Source organism: Oncorhynchus nerka, linkage group LG10 (genome assembly GCF_034236695.1).
Source record: "Oncorhynchus nerka isolate Pitt River linkage group LG10, Oner_Uvic_2.0, whole genome shotgun sequence".
NCBI classification, from domain to species: domain Eukaryota; kingdom Metazoa; phylum Chordata; class Actinopteri; order Salmoniformes; family Salmonidae; genus Oncorhynchus; species Oncorhynchus nerka.
The window spans coordinates 19,749,004-19,773,556 of record NC_088405.1 but is presented as its reverse complement, the minus strand read 5'-3'; the positions used below and the strand labels follow the sequence as shown (position 1 = coordinate 19,773,556).

Here is a 24,553-nt window from a genome sequence, read left to right as displayed (position 1 = left end):
AATGTATGCTGTGTGGATCGAGTAGTCAACAAGTCGAGCAGTCATTTGAAGTAAGAACATTTCAGCGAGACAACTCAAAGGCGAAATCCATTAACGCCAAGATAATGGAATTCATTGCCCTTGAAAATCAACCGTTCACTGTCGTGGGTGATGTTGGCTTTCGCGACTAGTCGAGCACCGGTACACACTAACGTTACCAAGAGCGCTACTGTTCAGATGTTGAACAGTAATTAAAGCTATTAAACAGTAATAGCTTCACTGCTATTAGCTTCACGATATATTATATTATATTACGATATATTATGGAACGGCTTTTGGGTCTTTGCGTGTCAAAAAATATACGTCAAATAACACTATTTGACGTGTTAAATTAGCCTTTAATTTGACCGCCAAATAACACAGTTCTATTACAGAATGTTGTGTGCTCTGAATTTGCACGTGCAAGCCAAGTGCCACCACTACTATCAGTAACACTGTCAAAGCTGTACAAAAAAGTCTGTAAAAAAGGAAAAACAGGCCACAAAAGATGTGTTTACAATACTGCATTATTTGTTCAACCACAACTTCTGGGGTAGCTAGCTAGCTTTAGCTTGGTACCTAGATAGCACCAATACAACCAGCCTGAAATCAATGAGCAGTATAAACTGCAGTCATTTTCACAATTCTTAGCAATGATTTAGGAATCATTGTGAGTAAGTATTATCTAGGTAGCCACTTGTTGTTCGCCTAGTGAAATTGAACTTCAGTTCATGAAAATAAATAGCTACCCAGTTACTTAACCCTTTTGCCCAAAGCTAGCGTTAAAGCAGCCAGCTAGCTTTATCTGGCTAGTGAGGCTCGACCTGACCGGGGGGTTATGTGCTGTGAAGCTAGCCACTGCAGTTTTCCTTCAAAATAAAAGTACCTCTTTGAAAGTGATGCAGAAGGTTACAATTGGTGGAATCATGCCACATTTAGACTAGAGGATGTTAAACAAGGTTGGAATGTGAAGCAATGAAATGGGGTATCAGTCTACTCAGTGACACCCACAGAACACAACTTGTGAAGAGTTTACGCAATTATTAGCATTGTAGCTATTATCGCAGGACTCTGACTGTGAAATCAGCTCCCCAGTCAGCCTATTGTGTGTATTGACATTCATATTGCAATGTACAGCTTTACCTAAGGATTGGTGGAAAATGAAATGGGGTATCAGTCTACTCAATACCCAATATATTTTTTTCCCCAACAACCTCCTCAGAGTTATCAGACTCCAAGACATCCACACAGTATTGTTTTTCCTCTGGAATAGTTTCCAATACACATAGGTTGACAATAAATGTGGCTCAATTCACAGTTATTTCAGAGTCCTGCAATAAGAGCTACAATGCTAATGTTCTCTGGGTGTCACTGAGTAGACTGATACCCCATGTCATTGATCCACAATCCATAGGTAAGGCTGTACAGTGAAATAAGTATGCCCCCAATGCCAATTCTAAAGTATAATACATCCAGTGGGATTTCAACAGATTTGTCAAATTAACAAATTGTCTATCGTTGATTTTATATTACAACATTCCAACCTCATTTAGCATGATCTATTCAATTATGGTACAATTCTACGATTTGTATTAATTTGCATCACTGTCAATGACAGTGACGCAAAGGCTAACCGCAAAGTCCACTATTGTGGATAAAACTTATTGTGACTAGTTTCACAAAGATGAGTCCGACCACCAATCAAATAAGAACTGTCTTATAAATTAGGGTTATTTTAGATGACACCTAGCTATATAATAGCTAACTATAGCTACTGAAACAGATGTCGTTTGGCTATGTTTTTGGGGAAGACCAAGCTAGCTAGCTTTTTTTTATGATCAGAACTGTAGGTGCACGAGACAACTTTACCAGCATCATAGCATACGTATCGATGAATCGTTGTGGCATATGAAATACGAGTGATAGTGTAGTCAATGTGTAATAACTACGTAAAACATGTATGAACGCGCTAAATAATTATGAGACGCGCAGTCATATTCACGTCCTGATTTGTCAACAAGCTTGTTTGAATGATATCTGTGAGTATAACAGAACTCATATGGCAGGCGAAAACCTGAGGAAAAATCCAACCAGGAAGTGGGAAATCTGAGGTTTGTAGTTTTTCAAGTCATTGCCTATCGAATATACAGTGTCTATGGGGTCATATTGCACTTCCTAAGGCTTCCACTAGATGTCAACAGTCTTTAGAACCTTGTTTGATGCTTCTACTGTGAATGAGGGGATAATGGGAGCTGAATGAGTCAGAGGTCTGCCAGAGTGGGATGAGCTAATGACGCGCTCTCAGGTGCTTTCTGTGACTCCTCTCTTTGGCTGGAAAAATGGCTGTGTTTTTCTGTGACTAGGACACTGTGGCTGGATGTTAGCCTCCTGGGTGGCGCAGTGGTTAAGGGCGCTGTACTGCAGCGCCAGCTGTGCCACCAGAGACTCTGGGTTCGCGCCCAGGCTCTGTCGTAACCGGCCGTGCCCAGGAGGTCCGTGGGGCGACGCACAATTGGCCTAGCGTCGTCGGGGTTAGGGAGGGTTTGGCCGGTAGGGATATCCTTGTCTCATCGCACACCAGCGACTCCTGTGGCGGGCCGGGCGCAGTGCGCACTAACCAAGGTTGCCAGGTGCACGGTGTTTCCTCCGACACATTGGTGCGGCTGGCTTCCGGGTTGGATGCGCGCTGTGTTAAGAAGCAGTGCGGCTTGGTTGGGTTGTGTATCGGAGGACGCATGACTTTCAACCTTCGTCATTCCCGAGCCCGTACGGGAGTTGTAGCGATGAGACAAGATAGTAGCTACTAAACAATTGGATACCACGAAATTGGGGAGAAAAAGGGGGAAAAAATAATAATAATAATAAAAAATATAATAATAATACAAATAAAAAAAATACTTGTATGTTTGAGGAATTTTAATTATGGGATTTCTATTTGTTTTTTATTTGGCGCCCTGCACTTTCACTGGCTGTTGTTGAGGTGGGACGCTACCGTCCTGAATATCCCAGAGGTTAAACAGCTTGGAAAATTCCAGAAAATTATGTCATGGCTTTAGAAGCTTCTGACAGGCTAAATTACATAATTTGAGTCAATTGGAGGTGTACCTGTGGATGTATTTCAAGGCCTACCTTCAAACTCAGTGCCTCTTTGCGTAACATCATGGGAAAATCCAAATAAATCAGCAAAGAGACCTCCACAAGTCTGGAGCAATTTCCAAACGCCTGAAGGTACCACGTTCATCTGTATAAACAATAGTATGCAAGTATAAACACCATGGGACCATGCAGCCGTCTCCTAGAGATGAACTTTGGTGCGAAAAGTCCAAATCAATCCCACAACAACAGCAAAGTACCTTGTGAAGATGCTGGAGGAAACAGGTACAAAAGTATCTATATCCACAGTAAAACGAGTCCTATACCGACATAACCTGAAAGGCCGCTCAGCATGAAAGAAGCCACTGCTCCAAAACCACCATAAAAAAACACCATGTGTTTGGAGAAATGTCCTCTGGTCTGACGAAACAGAAATAGAACTGTTTGGTCATAATGACCATCGTTATGTTTGGAGGGAAAATGGGGTGGCTTGCAAGTCGAAGAACACCCTCCCAACCCTGAAGCACGGGGGTGGCAGCATCATGTTGTGGGGGTGCTTTGCTGCAGGAGGGACTGGGGCACTTCACAAAATAGATGGCTTAATGAGGAACAAAAATTATATGGATATATTGAAGCAACATCTCAGACATCAGTCAGGAAGTTCAAGCTTGGTCACAAATGGGTCTTCCAAATGGACAATGACCCCAAGCAAAGTTACCAAAGGTGTGGCAAAATGGCTTAAGGACAACAAAGTCAAGATATTTGAGTGGCCATCACAAAGCCCTGACCTCAATTTGTGGGCAGAACTGAAAAAGCGTGTGCGAGCAAGGAGGCCTACAAACCTGACTCAGTTACACCAGCTCTGTCAGGAGGAATGGGCCAAAATTCACCCAACATTGTGGGAAGCTTGTGTAAGGCTACCAGAAGCGTTTGACCCAAGTTAAACAATTTAACGGCAATGCTACCAAATACTAATTGAGTGTATGTAAACTTCTGACCCACTGGGAACCCAGCTAAAAACTGTTGTGCTGATTAAAGAAGCAATACAACTGGCCTTTAGACTAGTTGAGAATCTGGAGCGTCAGCATATCTGGGTTTGATTACAGAATAGAAAGACTGGAAGGCCCAAGTGCACAACTGAGCAAGAGGACAAATACATTAGAGAGTCTAGTTTGAGAAACAGATGCCTCAAGCCAGCATCCCGGAGTCGCCTCTTCACTGTTGACGTTGAGACTGGTGTTTTGTGGGTACTATTTAATGAAGCTGCCAGTTGAGGACTTTTCAAAGGGCTCAGAGGTGGGCCAAAAACAAAAAAAGCCCAGGACTAATGACCCTACTGATAGGGAGAGGATAAGAGCAGTCGTCTGCTTACCTGTGTGAACTCTGACCTGGGCTGGGAGTGATGTCACAAGCCCCCCTCACCCCCACCCATCCCATGTATATCCTTCAGGATCCTTCCTCACTGGTCTTCACTGGACCTGAGAGAGATAGGGAGAGAAGAGAAAGATGTTACATTTCTGCAAAGAAATACATCGTTAGACAGATTTGTTCCACTGTGAAGGCAAAATGTGCGTGTGAAACCGGGTCTCGTGTACTTCAAGACAGATGTTAGCCCACTGAGCTAAAGCCTCAGGTATTAACTCTGGATGCTCACACAAGTCTTCAAGTTTACTCATCACATGAGTATCGTCCAAAGAACCGCTTCTGTTATAAGTGTATTCTGCAGAAATATGCTAAGATGAGAGAGAGAGAGAATGTATTTGTGCATATTGGAAACGGATGGAGAGCAATTAGTAGGGAAGGCAAAAGAGGATAATGGATGAGAACATTCTGTATGTATCAGCTGTAATTGAGATCCACTGGAAATCTGGATGGAAGACACACCGCTAGGAGAATATTACTACCACTTGGAAAGCACACTGCTACAGTATACAGTGCCTCCGGAAAGTATTCAGACCCCTAGACTTTTAACACATTTTGTTACGTTAAAGCCTTGTTCTAAAATTGAATAAATAAATAAACATCCTCGGCCATCTACACATAGTACCCCATAATTACAAATCAAAAACAGGGTTTAAGAAATGTTTGCAAATGGATAAAAAAATGTAAAAAACTGAAATACCTTATTTACATAAGTATTCAGAACAATTGCTATGAAACTCGAAATTGAGCTCAAGTGCATCCTGTTTCCATTGATCATCCTTGAGATGTTCCTACAACTTGATTGTGGTAAATGGGGACATTTGGTACATGTGGTAAATTCAATTGATTTGACATGATCTGGAAAGGCACAGACCTGTCTATATAAGGTCCCACAGTTGACAATGCATGTCAGAGCAAAAACCGAGCCATGAGGTGGAAGGAATTGTCCGTAGAGCTCCGAGACACAGATCTGGAGAAGGGTAGCAAAACATTTCTGCAGCATTGAAGGTCCAAGAACACAGTGGCCTCCATCATTCTTAAATGGAAGAAGTTTGGAACCACCAAGACTGGAGCTGGCCGCCCAGCCAAACTGAGCAAACGGGGGAGAAGGGCCTTGGTCAGGGAGGTGACCAAGAACCGGATGGTCACTCAGAGCTCTAGAGTCACATTCCAACAGGACAATGACCCAAAGCACACAGCCAAGAGGACGCGGGAGTGGCTTAAGGACAAGTCTCTTGATGTCCTTGAGTGGCCCAGCCAGAGCCCGGACTTGAACCCAATCAAACATCTCTGGAGAGACCTGAAAATATCTGTGCAGCAACGCTCCCCATCCAATCTGACAGAGCTTGAGAGGGTCTGCAGAGAATAATGGCAGAAACTCCCCAAATATGTATAAAAACCTGTTTTTGCTTTGTCATTATGGGGTATTGTGTATAGATTGATAAGGGGGGAAAACTATTGAATAAGTTTTAGAATAAGGCTGTAACATAACAAAATGTGGAAAAAGGCAAGGGGTCTGAATACTTTCCGAAGGCACAGAATATAAGGATTTAGAGAAAACACTGCCAAAATGTAAATAATCCCGAGATGGCTTATATTTAAACCACACCAATAGTAAGAAGTTACCCTCAAAGCACAATAACATTAAAAATAGATATTATGGTTGAAAAGACATTGAAAATATGTGTTTTGGTTGAAATGACATCGAAATTAAATTGAAAATACTTTTTTCAAACAATTTTGCTCACTGGGTAACTTCAGTCTTTTGCAAATGTCCCCCTTTCCTCCCTGTCCTTTTCATCCAAAGAGTGAAAAATGACTCAAAGAAAATAATCACGTTAAACGCGAGTCAAGTTTGTACTGTACATGTGACTTTCAGCAGTGTAACTCTAAGCTGTGTGTGGTGTGACTGAACATGTCCCAGTTCTTCCATGGCCTGCTTACTCACCAGACATGTTCCCCACTGAACATGTCCCAGTTCTTCCATGGCCTGCTAACTCACCAGACATGTTCCCCACTGAACATGTCCCAGTTCTTCCATGGCCTGCTTACTCACCAGACATGTTCCCCACTGAACATGTCCCAGTTCCTCCATGGCCTGCTTACTCACCAGACATGTTCCCCACTGAACATGTCCCAGTTCCTCCATGGCCTGCTTACTCACCAGACATGTTCCCCACTGAACATGTCCCAGTTCTTCCATGGCCTGCTAACTCACCAGACATGTTCCCCACTGAACATGTCCCAGTTCTTCCATGGCCTGCTAACTCACCAGACATGTTCCCCACTGAACATGTCCCAGTTCTTCCATGGCCTGCTTACTCACCAGACATGTTCCCCACTGAACATGTCCCAGTTCTTCCATGGCCTGCTAACTCACCAGACATGTTCCCCACTGAACATGTCCCAGTTCCTCCATGGCCTGCTTACTCACCAGACATGTTCCCCACTGAACATGTCCCAGTTCCTCCATGGCCTGCTTACTCACCAGACATGTTCCCCACTGAACATGTCCCAGTTCTTCCATGGCCTGCTAACTCACCAGACATGTTCCCCACTGAACATGTCCCAGTTCTTCCATGGCCTGCTTACTCACCAGACATGTTCCCCACTGAACATGTCCCAGTTCCTCCATGGCCTGCTTACTCACCAGACATGTTCCCCACTGAACATGTCCCAGTTCCTCCATGGCCTGCTTACTCACCAGACATGTTCCCCACTGAACATGTCCCAGTTCTTCCATGGCCTGCTAACTCACCAGACATGTTCCCCACTGAACATGTCCCAGTTCTTCCATGGCCTGCTAACTCACCAGACATGTTCCCCACTGAACATGTCCCAGTTCTTCCATGGCCTGCTTACTCACCAGACATGTTCCCCACTGAACATGTCCCAGTTCTTCCATGGCCTGCTAACTCACCAGACATGTTCCCCACTGAACATGTCCCAGTTCCTCCATGGCCTGCTTACTCACCAGACATGTTCCCCACTGAACATGTCCCAGTTCCTCCATGGCCTGCTTACTCACCAGACATGTTCCCCACTGAACATGTCCCAGTTCTTCCATGGCCTGCTAACTCACCAGACATGTTCCCCACTGAACATGTCCCAGTTCTTCCATGGCCTGCTTACTCACCAGACATGTTCCCCACTGAACATGTCCCAGTTCTTCCATGGCCTGCTAACTCACCAGACATGTTCCCCACTGAACATGTCCCAGTTCTTCCATGGCCTGCTTACTCACCAGACATGTTCCCCACTGAACATGTCCCAGTTCTTCCATGGCCTGCTAACTCACCAGACATGTTCCCCACTGAACATGTCCCAGTTCTTCCATGGCCTGCTTACTCACCAGACATGTTCCCCACTGAACATGTCCCAGTTCTTCCATGGCCTGCTAACTCACCAGACATGTTCCCCACTGAACATGTCCCAGTTCTTCCATGGCCTGCTAACTCACCAGACATGTTCCCCACTGAACATGTCCCAGTTCTTCCATGGCCTGCTTACTCACCAGACATGTTCCCCACTGAACACGTCCCAGTTCTTCCATGGCCTGCTTACTCACCAGACATGTTCCCCACTGAACACGTCCCAGTTCCTCCATGGCCTGCTTACTCACCAGACATGTTCCCCACTGAACACGTCCCAGTTCTTCCATGGCCTGCTTACTCACCAGACATGTTCCCCACTGAACACGTCCCAGTTCTTCCATGGCCTGCTTACTCACCAGACATGTTCCCTTTCCAGTTCCAGACAATATCCATCAACTTCACACAGCTATTGAAGAGGAGTAAGACAACATTTCACAGGCCACAATCAACAGCATGATCAACTCTACGCGAAGGAGATGTGTAGCGCTGCATGAGTCAAATGGTGGTCACGCCCAATATTGGCTGGTTTTCTGATCCACGCTGCTACCTTTAAGGTATCTGTGACCAACAGATGCATATCTGTATTCCCAGTGATGCAAAATCCATAAATTAGGGCATAATGAATTTATTTAAATGGACTGATTTACTTATATGAACTGTAACTCAGTAAAATCTTTGAAATTGTTGCATGTTGCGTCAATATATTTTTGTTCAGTATATATCTACCGGTAACTCATCCACCTCTATATCCATGTAAAACGTTAATTGTTACATATGTAAACCAATGTTCTGAGTCTTTACAGTTATCCTGTAGGCTGTAATGACAAAGCTAAAGCTTTTCTGTTCAAAGCTCTTAAAACCATAACCTTTACCTTAGCCCTACTGTGGGGAATCCTGGACTGAAGAGGCTTCTACTAACTCCTCTTAATACACACAAGCCACAAGCACTCACACATGCAAGTGCGCACACATGCACGCGCGCACACACACACACCTCCTTATCATCAGAGTTGTCTGGGGAGCCAGCAGGGCTATAAAGCCGAACAGCTCATCTCCTTAAAACAAGCAGGGTTGTCCCTGGGCGCCTGAACACCACTCATCAACAGTTACACCAGAGAGAGAGAGAGAGAGAGAGGGAGAGGTAAAGAAAGAAGGGGGGGAAAGAATGAAAATCAATGGTCCCCTCCAACACCAGTGCAAACAACAGAAAGAGAGAAGACAGGCAAATAATTCTGCCCTTCATCCCTTCCAATACCCCAGACAAAGGTAGAGAGACAGATAGCTAAGGCTCAGAGAAGTAATCATCTCTATGCAAATAGAAAACTGAGTGACAATTTAAACCAAGATAGCGTGTGTGTGTGTGTGTGTTTGAGTCGGTATAGCGAGGCCTCCCTCTGAAATTAATTCACAGCGAGGGAGAGAGAAAGAAAGCATTTTCCTGTGGTGGAGATAAAACACTTTACGAGGAGCCGTCTGATAGTGTGATGCTTATCTGGAGGAAATTAGCAACAGGAATACCATTACCCACAACAAACAACTCAAGTGTTGAACCTTTGACTCTCCCTCTCTGTTTATTCCTCTCTCTCTCCCTCTGTTTATTTCACACACTCCCTTGTTTGCTCTCTCACTCATTCGCTCTGTCCCTCGTTCCTTTCCTCCTTCGCTCTGTCCCTCGCTCGCACGTACCCTCGCTCGCACGCACGCACGCACGCTCCCTCGCTCGCACGCACGCACGCTCCCTCGCTCGCACGCACGCTCCTCGCTCGCACGCACGCTCCCTCGCTCGCACGCACGCTCCCTCGCTCGCACGCACGCTCCCTCGCTCGCACGCACGCTCCCTCGCTCGCACGCACGCTCCCTCGCTCCCTCGATCGCACTCTCCCTCCCTCGATCGCACTCTCCCTCCCTCGCTCGCACGCTCCCTCCCTCGCTCGCACGCTCCCTCGCTCGCTCCCTCGCTCGATCGCTCCCTCCCTCGCTCGCACGCTCCCTCGCTCGATCGCTCCCTCCCTCGCTCGCACGCTCCCTCCCTCCCTCGCTCGCACGCTCCCTCCCTCGATCGCACTCTCCCTCGCTCGATCGCACTCTCCCTCGCTCGATCGCACTCTCCCTCGATCGATCGCACTCGTTCCCTCGATCGATCGCACTCGTTCCTCGTCGATCGCACTCGTTCCCTCGCACTCGTTCCCTCGCACTCGTTCCCTCGATCTCTCCCTCTCGTTCCCCCTCGCTCTCGTTCCCCCTCGCTCTCGTTCCCTCGCCCCCTCGCTCTCGTTCCCTCGCCCCCGCACCTTCTCGCTCCCCCTCGTTCCCTCGCTCGCGCTCCCCCTCGTTTCCTCGCTCGCGCTCCCCCTCGTTTCCTCGCTCGCGCTCCCCCTCGTTTCCTCGCTCGCGCTCCCCCTCGTTTCCTCGCTCGCGCTCCCCCTCGTTTCCTCCTCGCGCTCCCCCTCGTTTCCTCGCTCGCGCTCCCCCTCGTTTCCTCGCTCGCGCTCCCTCGCTGACTATTTCTCTCTTTCCCACAATATCATTAGCTGTCATTTCCTCCCTCAATGTCAACATTAAGGGATTTGGAGGACCGAATCCAGATGGTGAGTCACATTCATTATGCTCTAAGAGGCTAAACTGATCCTAGATCAGCACTGAGAGGCTTTATGAATACAGATCCTGGTCATATACAGTTGGTTGTCACAGTAACTATAACTACAAATCTAGAGAGTGCTATGTATACATTTGCAGTTTCAACCATCCCCCGTCCTCACCGACTTCTGCACATATTTCCACAGTCGTTTACCAGGTAGTTGTGCCTATTATCACGGTATTCCCTGGTTAGAATTTTATTTTTGAATTCATTTTCAAGCACTTACACTGTATTGTCTGGAGTATAAAGGGAACACACGATAACATCTTATAGGATTACAAAGTCAAGATCATTTTCAAAGAGCAGTCATCTTCACACCAGTAATTTTGTACAATATCATGAATCATTTAAAGGATTCGCGTGCTACTACTGACTACTCACAGCACAGGCATCTTCTACCTGAAGAGTTTGTCATCGAAAGTCGTTATACATACTTTCACGCCAACCATGAAACAACCATCCTCCTGCTCAGTTGGCTGTTGCCATGTGGAAGACATCAGACATTCCCAGAGACACCTGTGTTCTCCCAGATCCTTTATTCAAACGGGCGTCAGTAGCCTCGACGTTAAAGAAGCAGGTTCGAATCACACTGGTGATGAGGGAGAACATCGGGTAGGAGTGAACTGGCATCCGGAGGGTTGCTGTCATCAATATCTCAGGTGCCACCTACCACCAATGTTCCCTTGAGCAAGGAACTTAAACTGCTCATCAGGCCCTGCTCCAGCCAAAGTGTGATGAATAACTTTACCATGCTCAAAGGGTTATTCAATGTCTGTTTTTTGTGTGTTTTTTTATCCATATGGACAGGGGGACTTGATCCTAGATCAGCACTCCTGGTATCAGATGCTTTGTGAATATGGCACAACCTTACTTTCCCAACACAGCCTCAAGACCTCTTTGTCTTCCTGTTCACGTCAGATGCTCGCAGGGCAGGCCAAAACACAAATATTGTTTTGGTGAGATATGTGCTGGAGATTTGGGACGGCCTTACGTCATTGGATACGGGCGAGGCATTGGAAAACCTCCCTGGTGTTTGTGGTAAAATCTGTGTTTGATATGCACTGCTTGACTGAGGGACATTACAGATAATTGTATGTGTGGGGTACAAAGATGAGGTAGTCATTCAAAAATGATGTTAAACACTATAATTGCACACAGAGTGAGTCCATACAACTTATTATGTGACTTCTTAAGCACATTTACACTCCTGAATATACATTATGTAGGATTGCCGTAACAAAGGGGATGAATACCTTCAGAAAGTATTTACTCCCCTTCCACATTTTCTTGTGTTATATTTGATCAATTTTGGATCACTGACCTACACATAATACACCATCATGTTAATCAGTATTCAACCCTTTTCATATGGCCTAAATCAGTTCAGGAGTAAACCTTGCTTAAGAAGTTGCATGGACTCACTGTGTGTACAGTAATAGTGTTTAACATGATCTTCTGAATGACTACCTCATTTCTGTACCCCACATATAAATTATCTGTAGGGTCCCTCAGTCGAGTAGGGAATTTCAAACAAATATTCAACCACAAAGACCAGGGAGGCTTTTCAATGCCTCGCAAATAAGGGCACCTATTGGTACATAAAAATGTTTTTAAAAAGCAGGCATGTAATATCCCTTTGAGCATGGTTATTAGAAAGTTATTAACTACACTTTGGATGGTGTACAATACACCAAGTCACTACAAAAATAGAGACGTCCTTCCTAACTCAGTTGCTGGAGAGGAAGGAAACCACTCAAGGGTTTCACCATTAGGCCAATGGTGCTTTTAAAACTGTTACAACTGAGGATGGATCAACCACATTGCAGTTACAACATAATAGTAACCTAATTGACAGAGTGAAAAGAGGGAATCCTGTACAACAACAAAACGTTTTTTTCCAAAACATGCATCCTGTTTGCAACAAGGCACTAAAGTAATTCTGCAAACTATTTGATAAAACAATTAACTTTTTGTCCTGAATATAAAGTGTTATGTTTGGGGCAAAACAAATACAACACATTCCTGAGTGTCACATATTTTCAAGCATAGTGGTGGCTGCAAAATGTTAAGTGTATGCTTGTAATAGAGGAACAGGGTAAAAAAAGAAAACAGAATGGAGCTAAGCACAAGCAAAATGCTATAGAAAAACCTGGTTCAGTCTGCTTTCCACCAAACACTGGGAGATGAATGAACCTTTCAGGAGGACAACAACCTAAAATACAAGGCCAAATCTACACTGGAGTTGCTTACCAAGAAGACCGTGAATGTTCCTGAGAGGCCTAGTTACATTTTGACTTAAATCTACTTGAAAATCTATGGCAACACCTGAAAATGGTTGTCTAGCAATGATTAACAACCAATTTGACAGAGCTTGAAGAATTTGGGCAAATGTTACACAATCCAGGTGTGGAAAGCTCTAAGAAACTTACCCAGAAAGCCTCCCAGCTTTAATCGCTGCCGGTTCTTCTACAAAGTGTGGACTCAGGTGTGTGAATACTTATGTAAATAAAATATTTCTGTATTTCATTTTAAATACAATTTTTTGGGGGTCTAAAAACATGTTTTTACTTTTTCATTATTAGCCCACCTATAATTTAGCCCAAACAACTACCTCTTTCCCAACTGTATTTCATTTATTTATTTATTTTGCTCCTTTGCACCCCATTATTTTTATTTCTACTTTGCACATTCTTCCATTGCAAAACTACCATTCCAGTGTTTTACTTGCTATATTGTATTTACTTTGCCACCATGGCCTTTTTTGCCTTTACCTCCCTTCTCTCCTCATTTGCTCACATTGTTTAAACTGTATTATTGACTGTATGTTTGTTTTACTCCATGTGTAACTCTGTGTCGTTGTATCTGTCGAACTGCTTTGCTTTATCTTGGCCAGGTCGCAATTGTAAATGAGAACTTGTTCTCAACTTGCCTACCTGGTTAAATAAAGGTGAAATAATTTTTTTTTTTTAAATTATGGGGTAGTGTGTTTATAAGGGTGAGATCAAACTTTAATTAAACAGTGCATATCAAACTGTAATTCAGGCTGTACCACAAATGTGGAATAAGTGTGTTGAAACTGCCTGTCCCCTTATCTACACTGATCTAGGCTACATAGTCATGTTCAATCTGTAGGGGTAGAATTGTCCTCAAGCTCAAGGAATTATTAGAAACGATTAGCAATCAAATCATTCAATACCCATAGAATCAATAAATTCAAATCAAACCAAAACCTTGTCTAATAGACATTAACAGCTATTTTGTCCAATTAATATGATCTAATAAAATATCACATTTAATAAAGCATTTATTAAATGGTGTATAACAGGGTGTAACGGCCCTACAGAGTCCTCCTAATCATCCTCACCAGCAGATAGTCTCGAAAGGTCACACACGTCAGAGCGACAGAGGTCAGAACTGTTCAAACAAACCATTCTATATTATAAACATCCCTTTGTGACCTGGAAAACTAAATACCATTCCACCCACCCCCACAGTTCATGTCATCAGTGACGTCTTCAGAAGGTGAATGTGAAGTATGTTTTTCCATTGATTCATAATGAGTCATGGCAATGTTTTGACAATAACTGGAATCAGTAGCTAATATCACGCTGTTTCGACCCTCTCTCTCCCTCACTCTCCCTTTCCCTCCCCTTCTCTCTCTCCCTTTCCCTCCCCTTCTCTCTGTACCGCACCTGCTGTCTCAACCTATGAATGCTCAGCTATGAAAAGAAAACTGACATTTACTTCTGAGGTGCTGACCTGTTGCAACCTCTATAAAACACTGATTATGATTTGACCCTGTTGGTCATCTATGGACATTTGAGCATCTTGAAGAAACAAGATTCTCTGGTCCAATGAAACCAAGATGAAACTCTTTGGCCTGAATGCCAAGCATCAGGTCTGGAGGAAACATGGCACCATCCCTACGGTGAAGCATGGCGGTGGCACCATCCCTACGGTGAAGCATGGCGGTGGCAGCATCATGCGGTGGGGATCTTTTCCAGCGGCAGGGACTGGGAGACTAGTCAGGTTCAAAGGAAAGATGAACGGAGCTAAGTACAGAGATCCCTGATGAAAACCTGCTCCAAAACCTGCGTTCTGGAGCAGGTTTTCATCAAGGACCTCTGTACTTTGCTCCGTTCATCTTTCCCTCAAACCTGACTAGTCCCCCAGTCCCTGCCACTGAAAAACATCCCCACAGCATGATGGGTGTGAAGTCCTTAGACTGGTGCGAAGGTTCACCTTCCAACAGGACAACGACCCTAAGCACACAGCCAAGACCACGCAGGAGTGACTTCGGGACAAGTCTCAATGTCCTTGAGTGGCCCAGCCAGAGCCCGGACTTGAACCCGATCTAACATCTGACCTGAAAATAGCTGTGCAGCGACGCTAACCATCCAACCTGACAGAGCTTGAGAGGATCTGCAAAGAAGAATGGGAGAAACTCCTCAAATACAGGTGTGCCAAGCTTGTAGCGTCATACCCAAGAAGACTTGAGGCTGTAATGACTGCCAAAGGTGACTCAACAAAGTACTGAGTAAAGGGTCTATAGGTTTAATATTACCATTTAATTTATTTTGTACATTTACAAACATTTCTAAAAACCTGTTTTTGCTTTGTCGTTATGGTGCATCGTGTGTAGATTGAGGAGGACAAAACTATTTAATACATTATATAATAAGCCTGTTGCGTAACAAAAAAAAGTAGAGAGATTTAAATACTTTCCGAATGCACTGTGAACCCAAATCACAGCTCATTGCATCCCATTCTCTCTCTCTGTCTCCATCTCCCCCTCTCTGATCAGTGCGTTCTGTCAAGCATCACCACGGTGGTGAAACACTGTGCCCCACCCGTCTAGTTTCACTACAGTTACCGGCCCCGGTGTACATACATAACGTGCCCCCCACCCGCCATAGCCTGGCCGTGTGATTAGATATACAGATGGAGATTAATGTGAACTGAGAGGTAATAGTGGACACACGTAACGGTGATGACTCACACCCACACACAGAAAATACATGGAGAGAGGGACAACAACAAAAAAAGTCATCTGAGCAGAGGCGTTTTCAGGATTTCCACATGTTGTATGGGGAATACAATTTAGCAAGAGTCAGGGAAAAATAATGCTTTTCTTTTCTTGCTTTTTTTATACCACACAAATGACCAAAATGAATGGCAACTCTGACAGTGACAAACAGAGCAATAAAAACAACCTGGACATGAACGCAAACAATAGCCCGGGCCAATGACGACACGTGCTAGGTAACGACGCAAACAATAGCCCAGGCCAATGACGACATGTGCTAGGTAACGACGCAAACAATAGCCCGGGCCAATGACGACACGTGCTAGGTAACGACGCAAACAATAGCCCGGGCCAATGACGACACGTGCTAGGTAACGACGCAAACAATAGCCCGGGCCAATGACGACACGTGCTAGGTAACGACGCAAACAATAGCCCGGGCCAATGACGACACGTGCTAGGTAACGACGCAAACAATAGCCCGGGCCAATGACGACACGTGCTAGGTAACGCGCAAACAATAGCCCGGGCCAATGACGACACGTGCTAGGTAACGACGCAAACAATAGCCCGGGCCAATGACGACACGTGCTAGGTAACGACGCAAACAATAGCCCGGGCCAATGACGACACGTGCTAGGTAACGACGCAAACAATAGCCCGGCCAATGACGACACGTGCTAGGTAACGCGCAAACAATAGCCCGGGCCAATGACGACACGTGCTAGGTAACGACGCAAACAATAGCCCGGGCCAATGACGACACGTGCTAGGTAACGACGCAAACAATAGCCCAGGCCAATGACGACACGTGCTAGGTAACGACGCAAACAATAGCCCAGGCCAATGACGACACGTGCTAGGTAACGACGCAAACAATAGCCCAGGCCAATGACGACACGTGCTAGGTAACGACGCAAACAATAGCCCAGGCCAATGACAACACGTGCTAGGTAACGACGCAAACAATAGCCCAGGCCAATGACAACACGTGCTATGTAATGACGCAAACAATAGCCCGGGCCAATGACGACACGTGCTAGGTAACGACGCAAACAATAGCCCGGGCCAATGACGACACGTGCTAGGTAACGACGCAAACAATAGCCCAGGCCAATATATATATATATAAAATATATATATAATATTTTAGAGTGCCCTTTTATTGTTCCCAGCATAAAGTGCACCTGTGTAATGAACATGCTGTTTAATCAGCTTCTTGATATGCCACACCTGTCAGGTGGATGCATTATCTTGGCAAAGGAGAAATGCTCACTAAGAGGGATGTAAACAAATGTGTGCACAAAATTTGAGAAACATAAGCTTTCTGTGTGTCTGGAACACTTCTGGGATCTTTTACTTCATCTCACTTTACACATTGCGTTTATTTCAGTATAGATAAAACTATACTATATATATTTACATCACCAAATAATTGACTAAAACATTGTTTTGCAGTGAAAGTCTACAGTAGCTTCAACAGCACTCTGTTACACAATGGTGTAACCGGAGGACAGCTAGTTTCCGTCCTCCTCTGGGTACATTGACTTCAATACAAAACGTTGGAGGCTCATGGTTCTCACCCCCCTCCATAGAATTACATAGTAATTATGACAACTTCTGAAGGACGTCTTCCTACCTATCAGAGTTCTTGCAGCATGAACTGACATGTTGTCCACACAATCAAAGGATCAGAGAATGAATCTAGTACTGAAAGCATAAGCTACAGCTAGCAAGCACTGCAGTGCATAAAATGTGGTGAGTAGTTGACTCAAAAAGAGAGACAATAGTAGAACAGTTTGAACAAATTAATTTCTTTACAAATGAAGGAGAAGCAAGAGAGAGAGAGAGAGAGCTAGCTATAATTCACAGTATTTTTTTTCACTTAGCTAGCAAATGCAGCTAGCTAGTTTTGCCTACTCAAAACACCTGGCTCAAACAGAGAGGGATGCTATGCCAGCTAGTTGGCTATGGCTATCCAACACTGGAACTCTTCCAAGTCAATGTAAGCTTTTGGTTTTATGATTTTATTACCACTGGAGTCCGTCAGAGTACCTGCTAAACTGCTTGCTAACTGAACTGCATAACTGTAGCATAACTGTAACGCGTTCATTTTAGTAGCTATGTTGACTATGATGTTAGCTAATACTATATGTAAACAGTGGTTATGATATGACGTGGAAAGGTTTTGCGCCTGGTCACAGACTGCTGATTTGTTGTGCACTGAAGTCCACAAACTGAGGGAAAACGTGAGAGGAGGAGCGCGCGTAGATTCGAGAAGGAATTACGTGATCATGCTGTTTGTATGTGGCTGTTATGAAAGTGATTGTGTTTGCCTATGATCAGGGGTGTATTCAGTCCGCCGATTCTAATGAAAAACTTTTCTTAAACGAAAGCAAACAGGGATAAACATAACTGAATTTGTCCAAAAGAAACTCGTTTGCAACTGTTGAACTGATGATTACACCCAAGATCAGCTAGATGCAAATAATCGTCCTCCATCTTAAACGGCACTGACCTCCACTGATATACTGTATATTATAGGATGCAGTAGGCTACTAAATACAATTTCCAGTGGCACTGACTCACCCAATGATGAAGGTTAAGCCTAGGTTACTCACCGGTGATGGCCAATGTTCTCATGCCAATACCCTATCTCAAGATAAGAAACTTTAGAGGTTTTTTTTCTTTTTTTCTACAGACAGATCACAGTCTTCTCTTCTCAGCAGTAGGCATTTTTCTCATGATTGTATTTTTAAATTTGTTCAAAACCCTTTCTATGGATAATATGTTTATGGCCACAACTCTAAAAGATGTTCTATACGTGTTGCACTTGCTGCCCTAAGTCATAAAACTTTATCCACAGCTATTTTTATAGAAGCTATTGAGCCTGTCGCTAAATGATGCTCTATCATGTAGTATCTTCAATGATGTTCAGACATGACTAATATCATTTTGAATACTTAAAAAAAAATAAAAAAGTAGGCCTAATTTTGGCTAAATTATTTCAATTTATCAGGGGGGTGCTGCAGCACCTCCAGCACCACTACTTTGTGCACACACGCACAAACACGCGCACAAACACGCGCACAAACACGCGCACAAACACGCACACAAACACACGCACAAACACGCGCACCAACACACGCACAAACACACGCAGGACTAACACACGCAGGACTAACACACGCAGCACTAACACACCCTCCATCCTCAGCAGGGTTATTACAGAAACCCTATGGCTGCCACTGATAAGATCAGCCTGTTTTGTGTGTACATGTGTGTGCGCGCAGCCGAGCCTGAGGATTACTGATGAGTGTGTTACTGTTGATTCCTTCCTTATCCTTCTATCCTACCTTTCCTTATCCTCCTATCCTACCTATCCAATCCTTCCTTATCCTCCTATCCTACCTTTCCTTATCCTCCTATCCTACCTATCCAATCCTTCATTATCCTCCTATCCTACCTTTCCTTATCCTCCTATCCTACCTATCCAATCCTTCCTTATCCTCCTATCCTACCTTTCCTTATCCTCCTATCCTACCTATCCAATCCTTCCTTATCCTCCTATCCTACCTTTCCTTATCCTCCTATCCTACCTATCCAATCCTTCCTTATCCTCCTATCCTACCATCCTACCTATCCAATCCTTCCTTATCCTCCTATCCTACCTTTCCTTATCCTTCTATCCTACCTATCCAATCCTTCCTATCCAATCCTTCCTTATCCTCCTATCCAATCCTTCCTATCCAATCCTTCCTTATCCTCCTATCCTACCCTTCCTTATCCTCCTATCCCACACATCCTATCCTTCGTTACTTATCCTCCTATCCTACACTTCTTTATCCTCCTATCCAATCCTTCCTTATCCTCCTATCCTACCCTTCCGTATCCTCCTATCCTACCTTTCCTTATCCCCCTATCCTACCTTTCCAATCCTTCCTTATCCTCCTATCCTACATATCCTATCCTTCGTTCCTTATCCTCCTATCCTACCCTTCTTTATCCTCCTATCCAATCCTTCCCATATCCTTCCTTATCCTCCTATCCTACCCTTCCTTATCCTCCTATCCTACCATTCCTTATCCTCCTATCCTACCTATCCAATCCTTCCTTATCCTCCTATCCTACCCTTTGTTCCTTATCCTCCTATCCTACCCTTCTTTATCCTCCTATCCAATCCTTCCTTTCCATATCCTTCCTTATCCTCCTATCCTTCCTTATCCTCTTATCCTACCTTTCCTTATCCTCCTATCCTTCCTTATCCTCCTATCGTTCCTTATCCTTCCTTAACCTCCTATCCTATCCTTCCTTATCCTCCTATCGTTCCTTATCCTTCCTTAACCTCCTATCCTTCCTTATCCTCCTATCCTTCCTTATCCTCCTATCCTTCCTTATCCTTCCTTAACCTCCTATCCTATCCTTCCTTATCCTCCTATCCTTCCTTATCCTTCCTTAACCTCCTATCCTATCCTTCCTTATCCTCCTATCCTTCCTTATCCTCCTATCCTTCCGTATCCTCCTATCCTTCTTTATCCTCCTATCCTACCCAGGCAGGTGCTGGACCTTTTCAATAACTTTGTCTGATGACTCCTCAAAATCTCAACCTGAATACAAAGAGTGCGGGGGACGGGCGGAGAACTGGCGTAAACAAGCGAGCACACGTCTTCTGTCATCCTCTTTTCCTTTCTTCTCCTCATTCTGTACATCCTATTGGTTCATTATTTACACAGAGGGAGTGGTGTGGTGGAATCTACTCCCCTGCTGTCATTATGCGAGGCTATTACCACCTCCGCTACCTCTGAGCTCTCATTAGGGCGGGCGGGCACACACACAAAAATGTATCTTGTTCAGTGTGTAATGGGGGGGGCTCTTAAGCAATGCCTGTATGCTGCATACATTTTCAGCTCCCGCCAGAAAGCTAGGGGAAACTGAGGAGGGGACCAGATCAGAGCAGACCAGATCTCACCTACTGTATAAAGTTTATCTGTTGCTTTGTGTTGCTAATGGGTTGTTTTACCGTGCTCACATATACAGAAGCAGCAATAGTCAGTATATCTGAGAGAACTGAGAACAGATTATCTCCTTTGAAAAGCTACAGGATCATTCAGTGTTGTATTGCCCCTAACAACCTCAAATCATTATTCATTTAAAGCAGAGGGGTTTCCTCTCCTTTCTGCCAGTCTACATTATATATTTCTTGCTGTCTCTACTCATTGATGCTGGCTCTGTCTGTCTGCCTGTGTGCGTGTGTGTGTGTGTCATCTCAGGTCAGAAGTGCACACACCAAAACCGTTGTGGCTGTTCACAAAAGCGGTTTCCTCTCAGTTTCATCACTTGGGGGGCGGCCATTGTTAGTGTGCGGAAATGCCTGCAGAGAGAATATGAAAATATTGGCAAGTCCTTACAGCTCTTCTGGAGACCTACAGCTGCACCGAACTCACGGTGAACACACACACACACAGAGCTGTCATACTGTGTACAGTCTGTGTGTTGTGTGATGACAGACATACAGCACTCTGCTCTGTGTGGCTCTGGTGGGTGACTCATACTGATGATGTCACAGGGTGATCCTAACAGTTGGCTCTGCTTAAGGACTCATACTAATGATGTCATAGCCTGGGGACTGGACGGAAGCATCAACTTGTTCTTTTTTATTTTACCTTTATTGTTCTGAAGCCAGTTCTACAACAGCATCTGTCCATTTATAAATGTAACAACAGCGAGTAAGAGTCTTTAATACAGAAACATCTAAGACCTCTTCAAACATCAGGAGAGGTCTTGTGTTTGCCTCTGGCAGCCCTGGGGCACTTAAGGGGGAAAACGCCAGTCTATAGAGATGCTGATTCCCCCGACCACACGCAGATCAGATCTGTGATGTGGAAGGAGAGAATCTCCTCCCCTCCCCTCCTCTGACTGTCTGTCTGACTGACATAAGCATTATAGGGACATGGAGGCCCTGAAGGCTTTTCAGCTCAGCTCAAGGAATCTCCCCTCGCGCCACAGAGCCAACGCTTCACCGACACGCACACACAACCCGATATGAAACTACTCCACCACCACCACAACATCCAGCCACTCAGGGACCCATCATGCCTGGAGATCTATGGAGTGCATGACTTAAACATTCAAATAAATCGTGCATTGAAAAACAAAAGTCAAAAGGGCGGATTTGAGTGAAAATATGAGTTATCCATATCTCATCCTTAATGTTCAGTGTCTATAGAAATGATGCCACATGTCCATTTCATCAAACAGTGACAGTATCTGTATACAGTGACAGTCTGACAGACCAACACTGTCTGTGATCTCTTCTTCAGCAATACTAACTAACCTGCCGTCCCGCAGAGGATGCAGTGGAAGTGGGCATTGCCAGGAGAAGACGTTGACTATTTTGGGCAGAGCAAAATGTGATTGGGCATGCATGATCCAAGACATGATCCAAGGCATGATCCAAGGCATGATCCAAGACATGATCCAAGGCATGATCCAAGACATGATCCAAGGCATGATCCAAGACATGATCCAAGACATGATCCAAGACATGATCCAAGGCATGATCCAAGACATGATCCAAGACATGATCCAAGGCATGATCCAAGACATGATCCAAGGCATGATCCAAGACATGATCAAGGCATGATCCAAGGCATGATCCAAGGCATGATCCAAGACATGATCCAAGACATGATCCAAGACATGAGCCAAGGCATGATCCAAGACACTTTGAGAACCACTGGTCTTGAGAAGCAGCCATTGAGTTTACCAGAGGTCAACATCTGTGTTGTGAATACTCTACTCTACCGTGTGTCTCTGAATTCACTGCAAGAGAATCCTACCTGGTGGATGGCAGGGGAAAAGGGCAGGAGAGCGAGAGAGAGAGAGAGAGGGAGGAAGAGAAAAAGAGAGAGGAAGAGAAGAAGAGAGCAGGACTGGCGAATTCAGATGACTCAGGCTGGATCAGCATCAACAAGCTTTAAAAATGAACAATTTTCTCAAATAACAAGAAAATATGTCAGGGAAAAACTGCTGCAGCCAGAGACTCAAACTCTCAAACTATTTCAAAAACTGCACTAAACATTCCCGCCATGGGCAAAATTAAGACTTCTACAAAGCAGATGAAAAAAATCCCTACAAAGTACTAATTCCTTTGACAGATATTATCAACTGGAGATTTCAAAATGGTGACTGATCTTCCGTGTGCTACCAGAACACAAGGAGAGTGTTAAATAATTGATACCTTCTGAGCTGGGAGATTTTAAACCTCTCTCTCTCTCTCTCTCTCTCTCTCTCTCTCCTTGTATCAATCATTCATGGGGTTTCCATCCAAAACACTTCAGTCCCTCAAGTATCAAATCTCTCTTTGATAATTGTGGAGGGCCCATCTATGCACAGTGAAAGATCCCACTTAATTTCAGGGGCAGAAAAACGCTCTCCTCTTTACCCTCTCAAGAAATTAGGATAATGGTGGTGATGGTTGAAATTGGGAAGGGTTGCATTGCAGGAGTGTAGTAATACCAGACATTAAAAGGTAAGGTAATTTGAGGTGAGTGGGGGGCAAACACTCCATATTTGGTATGGGCTACAGCAGACATAATGAAATTGCACGCTCTCTCACCTCTCTCTCAAAAAGTCTCTACATCTTTCTCTTTCTGCCTCTGTAGCCACCACTTTAATCTCTCTCTTCACTTCTCCCTCTCTCGATCTCTAAACCCCACTACCTCTCTCTTCACTTCTCCCTCTCTCGATCTCTAAACCCCCACTACCTCTCTCTTCACTTCTCCCTCTCTCGATCTCTAAACCCCCACTACCTCTCTCTCTTCACTTCTCCCTCTCTCGATGTCTAAACCCCCACTACCTCTCTCTCTCTTCACTTCTCCCTCTCTCGATCTCTAAACCCCCACTACCTCTCTCTCTTCACTTCTCCCGCTCTCGATCTCTAAACCCCACTACCTCTCTCTTCACTTCTCCCTCTCTCGATCTCTAAACCCCCACTACCTCTCTCTCTTCACTTCTCCCTCTCTCGATCTCTAAACCCCCACTACCTCTCTCTCTTCACTACTCCCTCTCTCGATCTCTAAACCCCCACTACCTCTCTCTCTTCACTTCTCCCGCTCTCGATCTCTAAACCCCCACTACCTCTCTCTCTTCACTTCTCCCTCTCGATCGCTAAAACCCCACTACCTCTCTCTCTTCACTTCTCCCTCTCGATCGCTAAAACCCCACTACCTCTCTCTTTCCCTGCGACAGGTAGCCTAGCATTTAAGAGCATTGGACCAATAACTGAAAGGTTGCTGGTTCGAATCCCCAAGGTGGCAAGGTGAAAAATATCTGCTGTTCTGCCCTTGAGCAAGGCAGTTAACCCCCAACAACTGCTCCCTGGGCGCCGATGACGTAGATTAAGGCAGCTCCCACACCTCTCTGATTCAGAGAGGGTTGAATGCATTCCGTTGTGCAACTGACTAGGTATCCTCTTTTTCACCACCTTCGCCTCTAAACCCCCCTTCCCACACTCTCTGGATTCTAATAGCAAGGCCTGTCAAAGTCACTAAGGACACAGCACACATTATCATCCACAAAGAGCCATAACATTGCTGACACCATTTAAGCAGCCACAAGGTTATCCATTACACATACATGGCCACATGCACACAAGGTATGACTGTGATTTACACTCCCAGCCCAGTGGGTCAGACAGAGTCTGTGTCCACAATGACTCCAATTTGACTTTAGGTTAATTATAACTTTAGCTAGCTAGCTAAGATTGAAGGTAGAGCACCGCTATTTTTGCTAGCTAACGTTAGCATTCCCTAGCTATTTCTGAGCAACTTTGATAGCTCATGGCAACATTGCCATCCGTCTAAAGTAAAATGTATGACATAAATTGTCTAATTATTTGTCTACTTCAGCAATATCATCGTATTTCCAGGCCACTATAGTGTAAATTTGACTAAACAGTCATTAGTCCCCGTTCAGAAAGAT

The 24,553-nt window shown here is 44.7% G+C and overlaps 1 protein-coding gene across 4 annotated transcripts in view; it reads right to left on the bottom strand.

Annotated features, from left to right (window-relative positions):
• Window positions 1–24,553, bottom strand: part of LOC115134985 (zinc finger MIZ domain-containing protein 1-like) — a 288,705-nt gene that overhangs the window by 228,518 nt on the left and 35,634 nt on the right. For all 4 annotated transcript variants that reach the window (XM_065023103.1, XM_065023106.1, XM_065023104.1 and 1 more), the window contains exon 2: window positions 4,484–4,589. The gene's annotated coding sequence lies outside the window, so the exon portion shown is untranslated. The remainder of the gene's footprint in view (window positions 1–4,483; window positions 4,590–24,553) is intronic.